The sequence below is a fragment of the Puntigrus tetrazona genome, unplaced genomic scaffold, assembly GCF_018831695.1.
Source record: "Puntigrus tetrazona isolate hp1 unplaced genomic scaffold, ASM1883169v1 S000000982, whole genome shotgun sequence".
Taxonomy (NCBI): Eukaryota; Metazoa; Chordata; class Actinopteri; order Cypriniformes; family Cyprinidae; genus Puntigrus; species Puntigrus tetrazona.
In genome coordinates, this window is record NW_025048577.1 from 1,800 (window position 1) to 16,831 (window position 15,032).

Here is a 15,032-nt window from a genome sequence, read left to right on the forward strand (position 1 = left end):
CAAAAATGGGTGCAGAAAATAGTAAATTGATGGGAGATCCAAAGTTTATGCATGCATATTCGGCAGACAGTGTGCGATATCTCAATGAGTGGAATAAAAAATATGATTTCAGTGGTAAATTAGTCAAAAGGGACTGCGCTCTCTTAATAGACAAAATAAAGGTTGATTTATCCTTAGCCAAGGGAAAAAAGGGTGATCTGTTGAAACGTCAATTGATTGAAGCGACGAGATGGCAAGAGCAGGTAGATAGAAGGTATGCGGAAGTCGAAGAGAAAGGAACAAGAAAGATTGATTGCAGTGCAGAAAGAAGAAGACCCAGCAGATTATGTTGGGAGACCAGAGGCATTGTATCGGCAAGAAAAGTTAAGTTAAGTAGGGAAAGCAGCACGTGGTCGAGGTAGAGAGAGAGAGTTGTCGAGACAGAGACGCGATGACAGAGAATATGGTAGGTGTTTTAATTGCCACAAGGAAGGCCATTATATCCGAGAATGCCCAGAACCGCTAAAGCCCAGAACACAGGGTAGAAGCCCCGATGAAAGCCACAGACCAGCCCCATGTGGTGATCAATTATGACTAGGTGAGACCAATAATGACCCCATAGATGGCGCAGAAAATGACTCCGATCTAGGCGAGGCTGACAATGACCCCAAAACTGACCTAGACTTGCAGAGCAGTATCAAGGTTTTTTTTAGCTTTGTCAAGAAGCACTCGCTTACCCGAGCGAGCTAATAGTGAGTAAAAATAATAAAATAGAGTAAAATTTCTCTGTGACTCTGGGGCAGACAGAACAGTATTACATGACATTGAGCACACTATACACAGACAGAAAGGAAATGCTGTTTGCTCTGTGAAACTTCACAGCGGGCACAGCGACATTTTGAAGGTCAAGACAGACCGCCACATTTATCTTTGTCTAAGGCAGATAAGATGGGTGGGAAGTGAATGAGAGGCGCTCTCTCTATTCCAAAACAGTGAACTGGATGTGTACACTTACCCCCAGAGCCCATCTGACTAAAAAAAAAATAGTATGAAATGCTTTAGCTGCTGTTGAGATAGATCCTTTCTCAATGTAGTGCCAGGAAAATTTTGGTCAAAGGGAAGACAGATGTTAGGGTTAATGACAATCTTTTCATCAGAACTAATGAGCTGTCTGTCACCACTCGCAGTTCAACCCACAGTCAGGTTTTAGTTTATGTCGATGACGTATTGATTGCCTCAGACACACAAGAGCACAACAAAGAAGCTGCTGTAAAAGTGTTTCAGCTAAGCAAGCTGCACAAGGGAAGCTAGAGATATGTGAGATACATAAAGTAACATCATTGGAAACTCCATTAGACATGTCAGTGATACCAGACATGCAAAAGCAAGCACCAGCGTCTGAGAAACAAATGTGGTTAACAAAAGGAGCACAATTGTCAGATGACACATACAGACTTGAAGGCAAACTGTGCCTTCCACGAAATTATACAAAACAGCAGCAATCTTGACACATGGGCAAGCACATGTGTCAACAGGGAGAGATGGTGCATAGGGTTTTATGCACCAGGTGTTATGCACCAGGGTTTAATAACTACTAAAAAAATTTTGTGAATCTTGTTTGATCTGCTGTAAACATAACTGCAGACCTAAGAGAGGTCAATTTCCAAAGCCAGACTACCTTTTCAGGTTATCCACATGGATTTTATTGAACTGACACCTTGCCAACAGTACAAATACTGTACGTTCAGTTTACCGCTGTGTGATGATGTGTGTGAGAAACCACAAGAGCAGCATACACTAGCAGAATGGATGAACAAAATGTTGAAATTTAAAGATGTTGTGAGAGCAAATGATCTGCCAGATATACCTCTGTCCCCACAGGTCTCAAAGAGTGAAACCAGGCGACAGCATCCTGATCAAAGTTATCCTGGCCACACCGACTGCAGTTAAGATCGCTGAGAGATCTACGTGGATTCATCAAAGCCATTGCAAACTGCTAACACCTTGGGAGGACGCTGAGTAAGGGTGGAAGTCGGCGGTATCAAAACCTTTGGCTGCTGAAGAAATCAACTAATCCCTTACTCCCAGCTATAGCGCCCCCAATGGGAGCACGTGAGGGCTGGAGAGTTGCTCTAAACCTGACTGCAGCAGTGACGTCACACTGGTGGCCATATGAGAGACGATCAAAGGGAACTGAAACAATTGAATTTTGACTGGTTCACAGAACAACATGAACTAAAGACTCATTTTGATTTGAACATGTTTATGCATTATCTGTGTTTTACCATGTTTAAGGGCAATGATTACTAAAATGATTAGCCAGACATTTCTCAGTTTTACCATGCTTCTCCACCAAGAGAGAACTGGAGAGCTTTAAGTATCATGTATGAAGTCTCAGTTAAAACCACAGCTGTGACACGGCTGAGTGCTGATGTTATGATACAAAAAGGTACACTGACAAGCTACAGTAGCCATGCCAAGGACAAGAGGCACTGTTTTATTTTATTCTTCCTTTTCAGTTTATTTTCACATTTTCCTCCTATGTTCAAGCTTTAAAATTTTATATTGTATACATTATGATTAAGATGCAAGCCTTACAGGTGATCGCCATATAAAATCTTGGGGTCGGTTGGGAATTTTTCCTCAGATACTGGGGTTTTCGCCCAACCTTGCTGTTTAAAGTAAGCATCGACTATTTAATCAAGTAATCAGTAGAGATGTAGTTCAATATGCATATGCCTTATTATGTTATTTTTCAGGTGCTAAACGTCAAACAGGAGGGATATGTTAGGGTTATGTATTGACATTTTGCAACTTTGATCCTTCAGTTTCAGCTTCCATCGGGTGCCAGGCTTTGTCAGCCTGGTGAGAACGGAATGTTGGAGTTAAATGTTGACAGTTATGCACCTGTGGCTCTTTTAGTTTCAGTTTGATTCTTGGTCATAACATGGCCTCCGTATAATACTGATAGGGGCACGGAAGAATCTGAAGGAGTGAAGATTCTGACGCACAAGAAAATGTGGCCAATTGTTTTCATTTACTGTATCTTGTCTTTTCCTCTATAAATAAAGCGACTTGCAATCTGAGCTTCGGAGGAGGCAAAGCAGGGAGGAGGCAAAGCAGGGAAGAGGGGCCCCCGGCCTCAGGCGGACTGTGATCCGTCTGGAGGCAAAAGGGAGGTTAAGGAGAAACCTGCTTCTCTCCGCTTGCAACCGACAGCACAATCTTTGCAAGCCTTAAAATCCATAAAAACTTGTCTTGTGTTTTATTTCGCTTTGAGTTGATCCTTCCTGGTAAAGAGCCGTTTGAGTGAAATAGTCTCAACAACCTGGTATTCCTAGGCAGTCTCCCATCCAAGTACTAACTAGGCCCAACTCTGCTTAGCTTCTGAGATCAGACGTGAACAGGGTGGGATGGCCCATAAAAGCTGCTGCAAAAGCCCCTATTTTAAGGTGAGGCACACTAAAGTGCCATTATACTAGATAAGTAATGAATGAAATACAAAAAATACTTCAAAATGAGCTACATTAAAGATAAGAGCATTAGTTAAGTAGTTAAAAACAGTCAAACTCTGTTTAAAGAACAGCTACTTTAAAGGCAATTGAATTAAATAAGCAGTAAGGGAAAGCAAAGAGCTGGTCAAACTTTGGCCACACTAAGGGCCAGTGTATTAGATAAGTAGTGAAAAAACTCAAAAACTTACAGCACCTGGTATTCCTAGAAGTCGCCCATCAAGTACTAACTAGGCCCAACTCTGCTTTGCTTCTGAGATCAGGCGAGATCAGGCGTGAACAGGGTGGTATGGCCGTGTAAAGCTGCTGCAAAAAGCCCCTATTTTAAGGTGAGGCACACTAAGTGCCATTATACTAGATAAGTAATGAATGAAATACAAAAAATACTTCAAAATGAGCTACATTAAAGATAAGAGCATTAGTTAAGTAGTTAAAAACAGTCAAACTCTGTTTAAAAAGAACAGCTACTTTAAAGGCAATTGAATTAAATAAGCAGTAAGGGAAAGCAAAGAGCTGGTCAAACTTTGGCCACACTAAGGGCCAGTGTATTAGATAAGTAGTGAAAAAACTCAAAAACTTACAGCACCTGGTATTCCTAGGAGTCTCCCATCCAAGTATTAACTAGGCCCAACTCTGCTTTGCTTCTGAGATCAGGCGAGATCAGGCGTGAATTTTTTTTTTTTTTTTTTTTTTTTTATTAAAATATTTTTCAATCAATCAAATACAATAAAAACATACTTTCTCTTGTACAATATCCACATCACATATCTCATAATTTCATACATTATTTAAACAAATTCTTCGCTCTCCGGTAGCTCCACATAAAATCTTTTAAAACACGATAGACATTTAGTGTAAAAACAACATAAAATGCATCTAGGATTTTTTTCACTTTTAAAATACACATACAATTTGTCCATATATATTTCAGTTTTCCTTTTAAAGACAGTCCAAACATCCAAAACAATTTGTTCCTTTTTGGCCACAATTCTCCTCTCCCATATTGCACTTTTCATTAACATCACAAACAGATTAATAAAGGCTTTGTTTTACACTTCTTTTCCCATCCAAACATCAACACTCTGTTCCATTCCATTCCATTTTCATCCCATTCTTCAGTCAAGTCTTTGATTAAACATTTACATTTCCTTAAAAATGCCTCCAGTTCCTTACAATATAAAAACAGATGTAAAATCCCCTCTTCTTTTTCTTTGCACACTTTGCACATTGCATGTTGTTCCATCCCTATTTTTGTAAAATAACTTCAGTAAAAACAACTTTGTGTCTTATAAAATACTCCAAACATTCCAACTTTGTTTAGACACACTTCCCCTCATGTTTCTCCATATACATTCTTCTTTTAGATTGTTGAATTTTTCCACCCAGTACTTATTTACAGTTGGCTCTTTAAAACACCATCTCTAAAAACACAATAAAACATTTTTACAGTACATCCCTTAAAATCATAAAATTTTCCCCCAGTTTCACATTAAAATGTTCCTCTGTTTGCTCTTCTTCCGTACTCTCTATTCTTTTAATCCACTCTTTAGGTATTGCTTTTTAAGGATTTCATATTTGTTTGTTATTTCTTGTTTGCTATATTCTTCTTTTGCTTCATCCATTGCATCCACAATATATTGTATTGGTAAAAACCCTCTTTAAATTCATACAAGACATCTCTCACTCTTGTTATCCCCACTTCCATCCATTTCTTAAAAATAGTTCTTTGTCTTGTTTTAAAATGTTGTTATTTAAGAACAGGGTTGATTTAAAATGTTTTCTCTTCTTTGAGGTTGTATACAATTTTACTTAAAAATTTTCCCCAGGCACTAAACATTTCTCTGTAAAACTCAGGTAATCCTTCTGTCATCCAAATTTTGTTTTCATCCATAAAATACCATCCCCATGTTAAAATTCCCACATTTGTTTTAAAAAGTATTTCATTGTTTTTTTCCACTCAAATTTGCTCTCTTCTTGTAGGTATTTCTTTACTATTTTAACTCTCAAAGCATTTTTCTCTGTTCTACATCCATTAAACCTAATCCCCCTTTTCCACCGCCCTAAAATCGTATTATATGCTATTCTTGCTGGTTTTCCCTCCCATAAAAAGTCAAGAAAACATTTCTTCAACCTCTTTTCTGTCCACAAAGGCATCTCAGATACATTTAAAACATACCACAGCTTAGAAACCATTAAAACATTCAATATTAAAACCTTCCCTTTTAAGTTTAGTGTTCTCAGTTTCCAAAAGTTTAACCTTCTCTCTATTTCTGTTACTAGTTCCTCCCACATTTCATCTCTTACTTTTCTCTCATTTTTCCCCATTAAAATTCCTAAAATCTTAATTTGTTCCACTTCCTTGAAGTTAAAACAATCCGTTAAAATCATAGCTTTCCCAAATCTGATATATACTGTTTTCTCCTCATTTATTTTACTCCCAGATCCTTTACAAAATTCTTTTACAACATTCATAACTTCTTTGACACTATCCTTTCCTTTTACAATTATCGTTTGTGTCATCAGCATATTGATAAACCTTCCCTTCATTGTTTTCGTCAATTTCTATACCTATTATTCCTTCTTTTTGTTTTATAGCCAGTCCCAATGGTTCTGATACAAGTGAATAAAGTAAAGCTGAAAGCGGACAACCCTGCCTAATTGATCTTGTGATTTTAAAACAGTCTGTTAAAACCCATTACATTTTATCCTTGTTAAAGCACCCTTGTATAAAATCTCTATCCATTTGATAAAATTCCCCCAAAACCAAAACTCCTTAAAACCTCAAATAAATACCTGTGTTCCACCCTATCAAAAGCTTTTTCAAAGTCCAAACTAATTATATATCCATCTTCACCTTTATCCTTCATGTACCATATTGTATCTCTTATACTCATTTTTATGTCATCTATATCCCTTCCTTTCCTCCGTATGCTTGGTTTGTTTCAATTATGCTTGGCATAACTTCCTTTAATCTGTTTGCTAAAACCTTGGCTAAAATTTTAAGATCCGTGTTCAACATTGTAATTGGCCTATAGTTTTTTTAAATCTATTTTTCACCCTTCCTTTTATATACCAGCTTCATTAACCCCATCCTCGTTCTTTCATTAATTTCTTCTTTTTCAAAAATTTCTTTAAAAACCTCATTTAAAATCTTTGTTAAAACCCTTTAAAACATACATAAAATTCAGTTCCCAAACCGTCTATTCGGACTCTTTTTTTTATTCAGTTCATTTATTGCTCTTTCGATCTCTTCTTCTCTGATTACTTGGTCACAATCTTTTTATCTTCCTCACTTACTTTTGCTTTTATCTGATTCAGCAGTTTCTTTTTCCTTCTCTTCCACGCCCCTTGCACTAAACAGATCCTCATAAAAATCCTTTATTTCTTTTAAAATATTTTCATTACCTTCTACAATTTCTCCATTTTTTCCCTCGTATTTCCTTTATAATATCAGCTTTCCCTTTCTTTTTCCAAATCAAAAAGAATTTTGTGCATTTTTCACCCTCCACAAGATATTTAGCTTTGCTTCTTAACCTCGCCCCTCATATTCTTTTCTTCTATTTCTTTCAGTCTTCCCTCCATTTCCTTTATCTTTAGTATGTCTTTATTTTCTTTATTCAATTCAATTTCCAAACTCTTCTTTATTTCTCTTTCTTTGAACCTTTTGCATTTCCTCAAAGTACTACAATATTTGATTGAAAATTTTTGATTAAAAATTTGACATTCTCCACCAGATTCTCTTATCCTCTGTATACATTTCATTTTCCTTTTCCTTTTCAATGACCTCTTTAACCTTCAAAACATAGTCTTCATTCTTTAAAATCTCTGTATTTAAAATCCATACTCCCGGACCCCTTTGCATGTTGCTCCAATCTATTTTAAAACGTAAAAACTTATGATCACTAAAACTGGTTTCTTCATATCTGATTTTTTCAATAAAATTCCCTACATTTCTTGTACATAACACATAATCAATTCTTGTTTTACAAATAAAGTTCCCTACTATTTGCCTTCTTGAAAACTCCTTTTTTCCTCCATTCATTTCCCTCCACACATCTATTAAGTTATTTTCTCTCATCAGTTCCTTTAATTCATTTCTCCCTGTGTCTGATTTAAAAACCATTCCCTCCGCCATATCCTGCTTGCTAAAAACAGTATTAAAATCCCCCATCATTATTATTTCTTTATACTTCTTTACAATATTTCTTAAAACATTAAAAACTCTCTTTCTTTTCTTTCTCTTCTGTTGAGTGCGTGTACATTGGCTAAAATCAGTTCACGTCCTTCACAATTACTTCAACCACCATACATTTCCCCATCTTATCTTTATACACTACATTGCTTGAATTAAAAACATTTTTCTCATTAAAAAAGCCACTCCTCTTCCAAGCCTTCCATCTCCATTGTTATACAAAATATCTCCATCCCATTTCTTTTATAGTCCACCATCACACTCTCTTTCCAATTTGTTTCTTGCAAAGCGATAACATCTTCTCCTTTACATTTTCTTTCACTCTTTCAAACTTTCTCATGTCCATCAGTCCCCTTGCATTAAAAGTAACACAACTAAAACCATTAAAAAAAAGAAAAAATAAATACTTAAAACCATTATTCTCCATCTTCTCCCTCCAGCCCTCTTAACGCTTCATACCTGTTTGCACTTGTCATTATTTTTTCCTTGCATTTTCCACGTTTGGTTTTACCTTTATTGTTCTCCTTCTTATTTGTCCTCTCTCCCCTCTGTCTTTTCCCATACTGTTTGTCCTTGTTTCTTCTTCACTGTCCATTTCTTTGCTTTGAACTTCTATTCCTTGTCCATCTCTCTCCACATCATCTAGAAAAGTTTTAAAACTGTCCGCTATTTCCATTTCCGTCCACTGAGTGTCCTGTTCTGTTGTCTGTTCCTTGTCTTTGTCATTCTCTTTTTCTCCTTCACGTTCCTCTATGTTGTCTGATTCCTCTTCTGTTTCTTTTTGTTGTAGTCCTTCTTCCTCTTGTTCTTCATCAATTTGTCTTTCCTCCTCGTTGTTTCCTTCATGCACCTGTCCGCCCATCCGATCTTCCCTACCTCCTTCCTCTCCCTCCATCCAACATTCACATTTATTTAAAACTCCATGACACTCCGGGCATCTGACAGCATTGCAATCTCTTGCAAAATGTCCCTCTCCTCACTACTTATAGCACTTAAAATCTGGGCATTCTTTAAGCAGGTGTCCTGGGCTCATGCACAGCCTACAGGTCTTCACCTGATGGCTGTGCATCACCCTAAAATACTGCGGCCCCTCGGCTGTTTCCAACTTTGTGCTATATGGCAACGATGTCACTTCTTGGGGAATCTAACTTTTAGGAACCTTGTTCCGTCCTCAATGTCAGTGCCGGGTAGCATCTTCTTTTAACATTTGACATGGGATTAACTCCCCATCCTTCCAATTTCCCTAAAATTTTATTATCATCAAGATAGGCGGGCAGGTGCATGAAGGAAACAACGTAATCTCTATTTTGCAATTTTTTTATCTACGCAGTTCACCCCTTTTATTAAAAGTCCATCAGTCAATTCCTCACATGCTTCTTCCTTTTCCATTGTAAGTTCATATTCTTTTCCCTTGCCTTGGTCTTAACGCCAAAATATTCCCATTTCCACATTTATCCGTCACCGCTTTTATAATATCCACAGCTCTCACCTCACTTACATTCTCCACATTCACAATCACAGTCGCCTCCTTTAAATATCTTCTTCTGCCAAACTTGTCTCTTGTGTCTAGGTTTTTTCCATGTTCTTCTCGTTGTCGGTAATCCAGACCAGTGTCGTTTGTCATACGTGTCTCGCCATCCAGTCCAGTGTCGTTTGCCGTGCCTCTTCCTCGTGCCAGTCCAGTGTCGTTTGCCATGCTTGTTCCTCGTGCCAGTCCAATATCGTTTCCCATGCTTCTTCCTGCGTGCCAGTCCAGAGTCGTTTGCCATGCTTGTTGCTCGTGCCAGTCCAGTGTCGTTTGCCGTTAATCCGTCCATTGAAAAAAGGAGAAAAGAGAAAAATAAAAAGGCGTAACCACCCTCCAGCAAGCAAAAATGCTGCTGTTGGGTGGTTTTATAACTGAAAAAAACAAACAAAAAACTAACTTTAACTAAAGAAAAAAGCAAAATACAAAGACAAAAAATTAACACAAAATGGAGGAGAGCCTTCCTCTCCCTACTGCAGCCAACAACTTCCTGTGTGCTCTCTAGCGCCAACAGGGTGGTATGTCCGTGTTAAAGCTGTTGCAAAAAGCCCCCTATTTTAAGGTGAGGCACACTAAGTGCCATTATACTAGATAAGTAATAAATGAAATACAAAAAAATACTTCAAAATGAGCTACATTAAAGATAAGAGCATTAGTTAAGTAGTTAAAAAACAGTCAAACTCTGTTTAAAGAACAGCTACTTTAAAGGCAATTGAATTAAATAAGCAGTAAGGGAAAGCAAAGAGCTGGTCAAACTTTAGCCACACTAAGGGCCAGTGTATTAGATAAGTAGTGAAAAAACTCAAAAACTTACAGCACCTGGTATTCCTAGGCAGTCTCCTATCCAAGTACTAACTAGGCCCAACTCTGCTTTGCTTCTGAGATCAGACGAGATCAGGCGTGAACAGGGTGGGATGGCCGTAAGCGAAAGCTGCTGCAAAAAGCCCCTATTTTAAGGGTGAGGCACACTAAGTGCATTATACTAGATAAGTAATGAATGAAATACAAAAAAATACTTCAAAATGAGCTACATTAAAGATAAGAGCATTAGTTAAGTAGTTAAAAACAGTCAAACTCTGTTTAAAGAACAGCTACTTTAAAGGCAATTGAATTAAATAAGCAGTAAGGGAAAGCAAAGAGCTGGTCAAACTTTGGCCACACTAAGGGCCTGTGTATTAGATAAGTAGTGAAAAAACTCAAAACTTACAGCACCTGGTATTCTAGGCAGTCTCCCATCCAAGTACTAACTAGGCCCAACTCTGCTTAGCTTCTGAGATCAGGCGAGATCAGGCGTGAACAGGGTGGTATGTCCGTAAGCTAAAAGCTGCTGCAAAAGCCCCCTATTTTAATGTGAGGCACACTAAGTGCCATTATACTAGATAAGTAATGAATGAAATACAAAAAATACTTCAAAATGAGCTACATTAAAGATAAGAGCATTAGTTAAGTAGTTAAAAACAGTCAAACTCTGTTTAAAGAACAGCTACTTTAAAGGCAATTGAATTAAATAAGCAGTAAGGAAAGCAAAGAGCTGGTCAAACTTTGGCCACACTAAGGGCCAGTGTATTAGATAAGTAGTGAAAAAAACTCAAAAACTTACAGCACCTGGTATTCCTAGGCAGTCTCCCATCCAAGTACTAACTAGGCCCAACTCTGTAGCTTCTGAGATCAGGCGAGATCAGGCGTGAACAGGTGTGGTATGGCCGTAAACAAAGCTGCTGCAAAAAGCCCCTATTTTAAGGTGAGGCACACTAAATTGCCATTATACTAGATAAGTAATGAATGAAATACAAAAAAATACTTCAAAATGAGCTACATTAAAGATAAGAGCATTAGTTAAGTAGTTAAAACAGTCAAACTCTGTTTAAAGAACAGCTACTTTAAAGGCAATTGAATTAAATAAGCAGTAAGGGAAAGCAAAGAGCTGGTCAAACTTTGGCCACACTAAGGGCCAGTGTATTAGATAAGTAGTGAAAAAACTCAAAACTTACAGCACCTGGTATTCCTAGGCAGTCTCCCATCCAAGTACTAACTAGGCCCAACTCTTGCAGCTTCTGAGATCAGGCGAGATCAGGCGTGAACAGGGTGGTATGGCCGTGCAAAGCTGCTGCAAAAAGCCCCTATTTTAAGGTGAGGCACACTAAGAGTGCCATTATACTAGATAAGTAATGAATGAAATACAAAAAATACTTCCAAAATGAGCTACATTAAAGATAAGAGCATTAGTTAAGTAGTTAAAAACAGTCAAACTATTTTTAAAGAACAGCTACTTTAAAGGCAATTGAATTAAATAAGCAGTAAGGGAAAGCAAAGAGCTGGTCAAACTTTGGCCACACTAAGGGCCAGTGTATTAGATAAGTAGTGAAAAAACTCAAAACACAGCAGCACCTGGTATTCCTAGGCAGTCTCCCATCCAAGTACTAACTAGGCCCAACTCTGTAGCTTCTGAGATCAGGCGAGATCAGGCGTGAACAGGGTGGGATGGCCGTAAGCTAAAGCTGCTGCAAAAAGCCCCCTATTTTAAGGTGAGGCACACTAAGTGCCATTATACTAGATAAGTAATGAATGAAATACAAAAAAATACTTCAAAATGAGCTACATTAAAGATAAGAGCATTAGTTAAGTAGTTAAAAACAGTCAAACTCTGTTTAAAGAACAGCTACTTTAAAGGCAATTGAATTAAATAAGCAGTAAGGGAAAGCAAGAGAGCTGGTCAAACTTTGGCCACACTAAGGGCCAGTGTATTAGATAAGTAGTGAAAAACTCAAAACTTACAGCACCTGGTATTCCTAGGCAGTCTCCCATCCAGAAGTACTAACTAGGCCCAGCTCTGCTTAGCTTCTGAGATCAACGTGAGATCAGGCGTGAACAGAGAGTGGTATGGCCGTAAGCGAAAGCTGCTGCAAAAGCCCCTATTTTAAGGTGAGGCACACTAAGTGCCATTATACTAGATAAGTAATGAATGAAATACAAAAAAATACTTCAAAATGAGCTACATTAAAGATAAGAGCATTAGTTAAGTAGTTAAAAACAGTCAAACTCTGTTTAAAGAACAGCTACTTTAAAGGCAATTGAATTAAATAAGCAGTAAGGAAAGCAAAGAGCTGAGTCAAACTTTGGCCCACACTAAGGGCCAGTGTATTAGATAAGTAGTGAAAAAACTCAAAAACTTACAGCACCTGGTATTCCTAGGCAGTCTCCCATCCAAGTACTAACTAGGCCCAACTCTGCTTAGCTTCTGAGATCAGGCGAGATCAGGCGTGAACAGGGTGGGATGGCCGTGGCGAAAGCTGCTGCAAAAAGCCCCTATTTTTAAGGTGAGGCACACTAAGTGCCATTATACTAGATAAGTAATGAATGAAATACAAAAAATACTTCAAAATGAGCTACATTAAAGATAAGAGCATTAGTTAAGTAGTTAAAAACAGTCAAACTCTGTTTAAAGAACAGCTACTTTAAAGAGGCAATTGAATTAAATAAGCAGTGAGGGAAAGCAAAGAGCTGGTCAAACTTTGGCCACACTAAGGGCCAGTGTATTAGATAAGTAGTGAAAAACTCAAAAACTTACAGCACCTGGTATTCCTAGGCAGTCTCCCATCCAAGTACTAACTAGGCCCAACTCTGTAGCTTCTGAGATCAGGCGAGATCAGGCGTGAACAAAGGGTGGGATGGCCGTAAAGCAGAAGCTGCTGCAAAAGCCCCCTATTTTAAGGTGAGGCACACTAAGTGCCATTATACTAGATAAGTAATGAATGAAATACAAAAAAAAATACTTCAAAATGAGCTACATTAAAGATAAGAGCATTAGTTAAGTAGTTAAAAACAGTCAAACTCTGTTTAAAGAACAGCTACTTTAAAGGCAATTGAATTAAATAAGCAGTAAGGGAAAGCAAAGAGCTGGTCAAACTTTTGGCCACACTAAGGGCCAGTGTATTAGATAAGTAGTGAAAAACTCAAAACTTACAGCACCTGGTATTCCTAGGCAGTCTCCCATCCAAGTACTAACTAGGCCCAACTCTGCTTAGCTTCTGAGATCAGGCGAGATCAGGCGTGAACAGGGTGGTATGGCCGTGCGAAAGCTGCTGCAAAAAGCCCGGCTATTGTACAAGGTGAGGCACTAGGGTGCCATTATACTAGATAAGTAATGAATGAAATGCAAAAAAAAATGCTTCAAAATGAGCTACATTAAAGATAAGAGCATTAGTTAAGTAGTTAAAAACAGTCAAACTCTGTTTAAAGAACAGCTACTTTAAAGGCAATTGAATTAAATAAGCAGTAAGGGAAAGCAAAGAGCTGGTCAAACTTTGGCCACACTAAGAGACCAGTGTATTAGATAAGTAGTGAAAAAAACTCAAAACTTACAGCACCTGGTATTCCTAGGCAGTCTCCCATCCAGAAGTGAATAACTAGGCCCAACTCTGCTTAGCTTCACAGATCAGACAGAGATCAGGCGTGAACAGGTGGTATGGCCGTGGCAAAAGCTGCTGCAAAAAGCCCCTATTTTGGAGTGAGGCACACTAAGTGCCATTATGCTAGATAAGTAATGAATGAAATACAAAAAAATACTTCAAAAATGAGCTACATTAAAGATAAGAGCATTAGTTAAGTAGTTAAAAACAGTCAAACTCTGTTTAAAGAACAGCTACTTTAAAGGCAATTGAATTAAATAAGCAGTAAGGGAAAGCAAAGAGCTGGTCAAAACTTTGGCCACACTGAAGAACCAGTGTATTAGATAAGTAGTGAAAAAACTCAAAAACTTACAGCACCTGGTATTCACAGACAGTCTCCCATCCAAGTACTAACTAGGCCCAACTCTGCTTAGCTTACTGGAGATCAGGCGAGATCAGGCGACGAACAGGGTGGGATGGCCATAAGTGAAAAGCTATGCAAAAAGCCCCTATTTTTGGGTGAGGCACACTAAGTGCCATTATACTAGATAAGTAATGAATGAAATACAAAAAAAAATACTTAAAATGAGCTACATTAAAGATAAGAGCATTAGTTAAGTAGTTAAAAAACAGTCAAACTCTGTTTAAAAGAACAGCTACTTTAAAGACAATTGAATTAAATAAGCAGTAAGGGAAAGCAAAAGAGCTGGTCAAACTTTGGCCACACTAAGGGCCAGTGTATTAGATAAGTAGTAGAAAAAACTCAAAAACTTACAGCACCTGGTATTCCTAAGCGGTCTCCTCATCCAAGTACTAACTGGGGCCCAACTCTGTAGCTACTGAGATCAGAGACAAGGATCAGGCGTGAACAGAATTAGTATGGCCGTGGCTAAAACTGCTGCAAAAAGCCCCTATTTTTAGGTGAGGCACCACTAAATTGCCATTATACTAGATAAGTAATGAATGAAATACAAAAAAATACTTCAAAATGAGCTACATTAAAGATAAGAGCATTAGTTAAGTGAGTTAAAAACAGTCAAACTCTGTTTAAGTAACAGCTACTTAGCAAGAGCAATTGAATTAAATAAGCAGTAAGGGGAAAGCAAAGAGCTGGTCAAACTTTGGCCACACTAAGAGCCAGTGTATTAGATAAGTAGTAAAAATCCTGAAGAAACTTACAGCACCTGGTATTCCTAGAAGCAGTCTCCCATCCAGAAGTACTAACTCAGGCCCCAACTCTGCTTAGCTTCTGAGATCAGACAAGATCAGGCGTGAACAGGGTGGGATGGCGTGTGGCTGCTTGCAAAAGCCCCTATTTTAAGGTGAGGCACACTAGAATTGCCATTATACTAGATAAGTAATGAATGAAATACAAAAATGCTTCAAAAAATGAGCTAAACATTAAAGATAAGAGCATTAGTTAAGTAGTTAAAAAC

The 15,032-nt window shown here is 38.0% G+C and overlaps 6 pseudogenes; all 6 read right to left on the minus strand.

Moving 5' to 3' along the window:
- Nucleotides 1-10,015: 10,015 nt before the first annotated feature.
- LOC122338257 lies at nucleotides 10,016-10,134 on the minus strand (annotated as a pseudogene).
- A 274-nt stretch (nucleotides 10,135-10,408) lies between these two features.
- On the minus strand, nucleotides 10,409-10,526 carry LOC122338279 (annotated as a pseudogene).
- A 275-nt stretch (nucleotides 10,527-10,801) lies between these two features.
- Nucleotides 10,802-10,919, minus strand: LOC122338304 (annotated as a pseudogene).
- A 1,057-nt stretch (nucleotides 10,920-11,976) lies between these two features.
- On the minus strand, nucleotides 11,977-12,100 carry LOC122338297 (annotated as a pseudogene).
- A 275-nt stretch (nucleotides 12,101-12,375) lies between these two features.
- Nucleotides 12,376-12,494, minus strand: LOC122338294 (annotated as a pseudogene).
- A 671-nt stretch (nucleotides 12,495-13,165) lies between these two features.
- Nucleotides 13,166-13,284, minus strand: LOC122338268 (annotated as a pseudogene).
- Nucleotides 13,285-15,032: the final 1,748 nt, after the last annotated feature.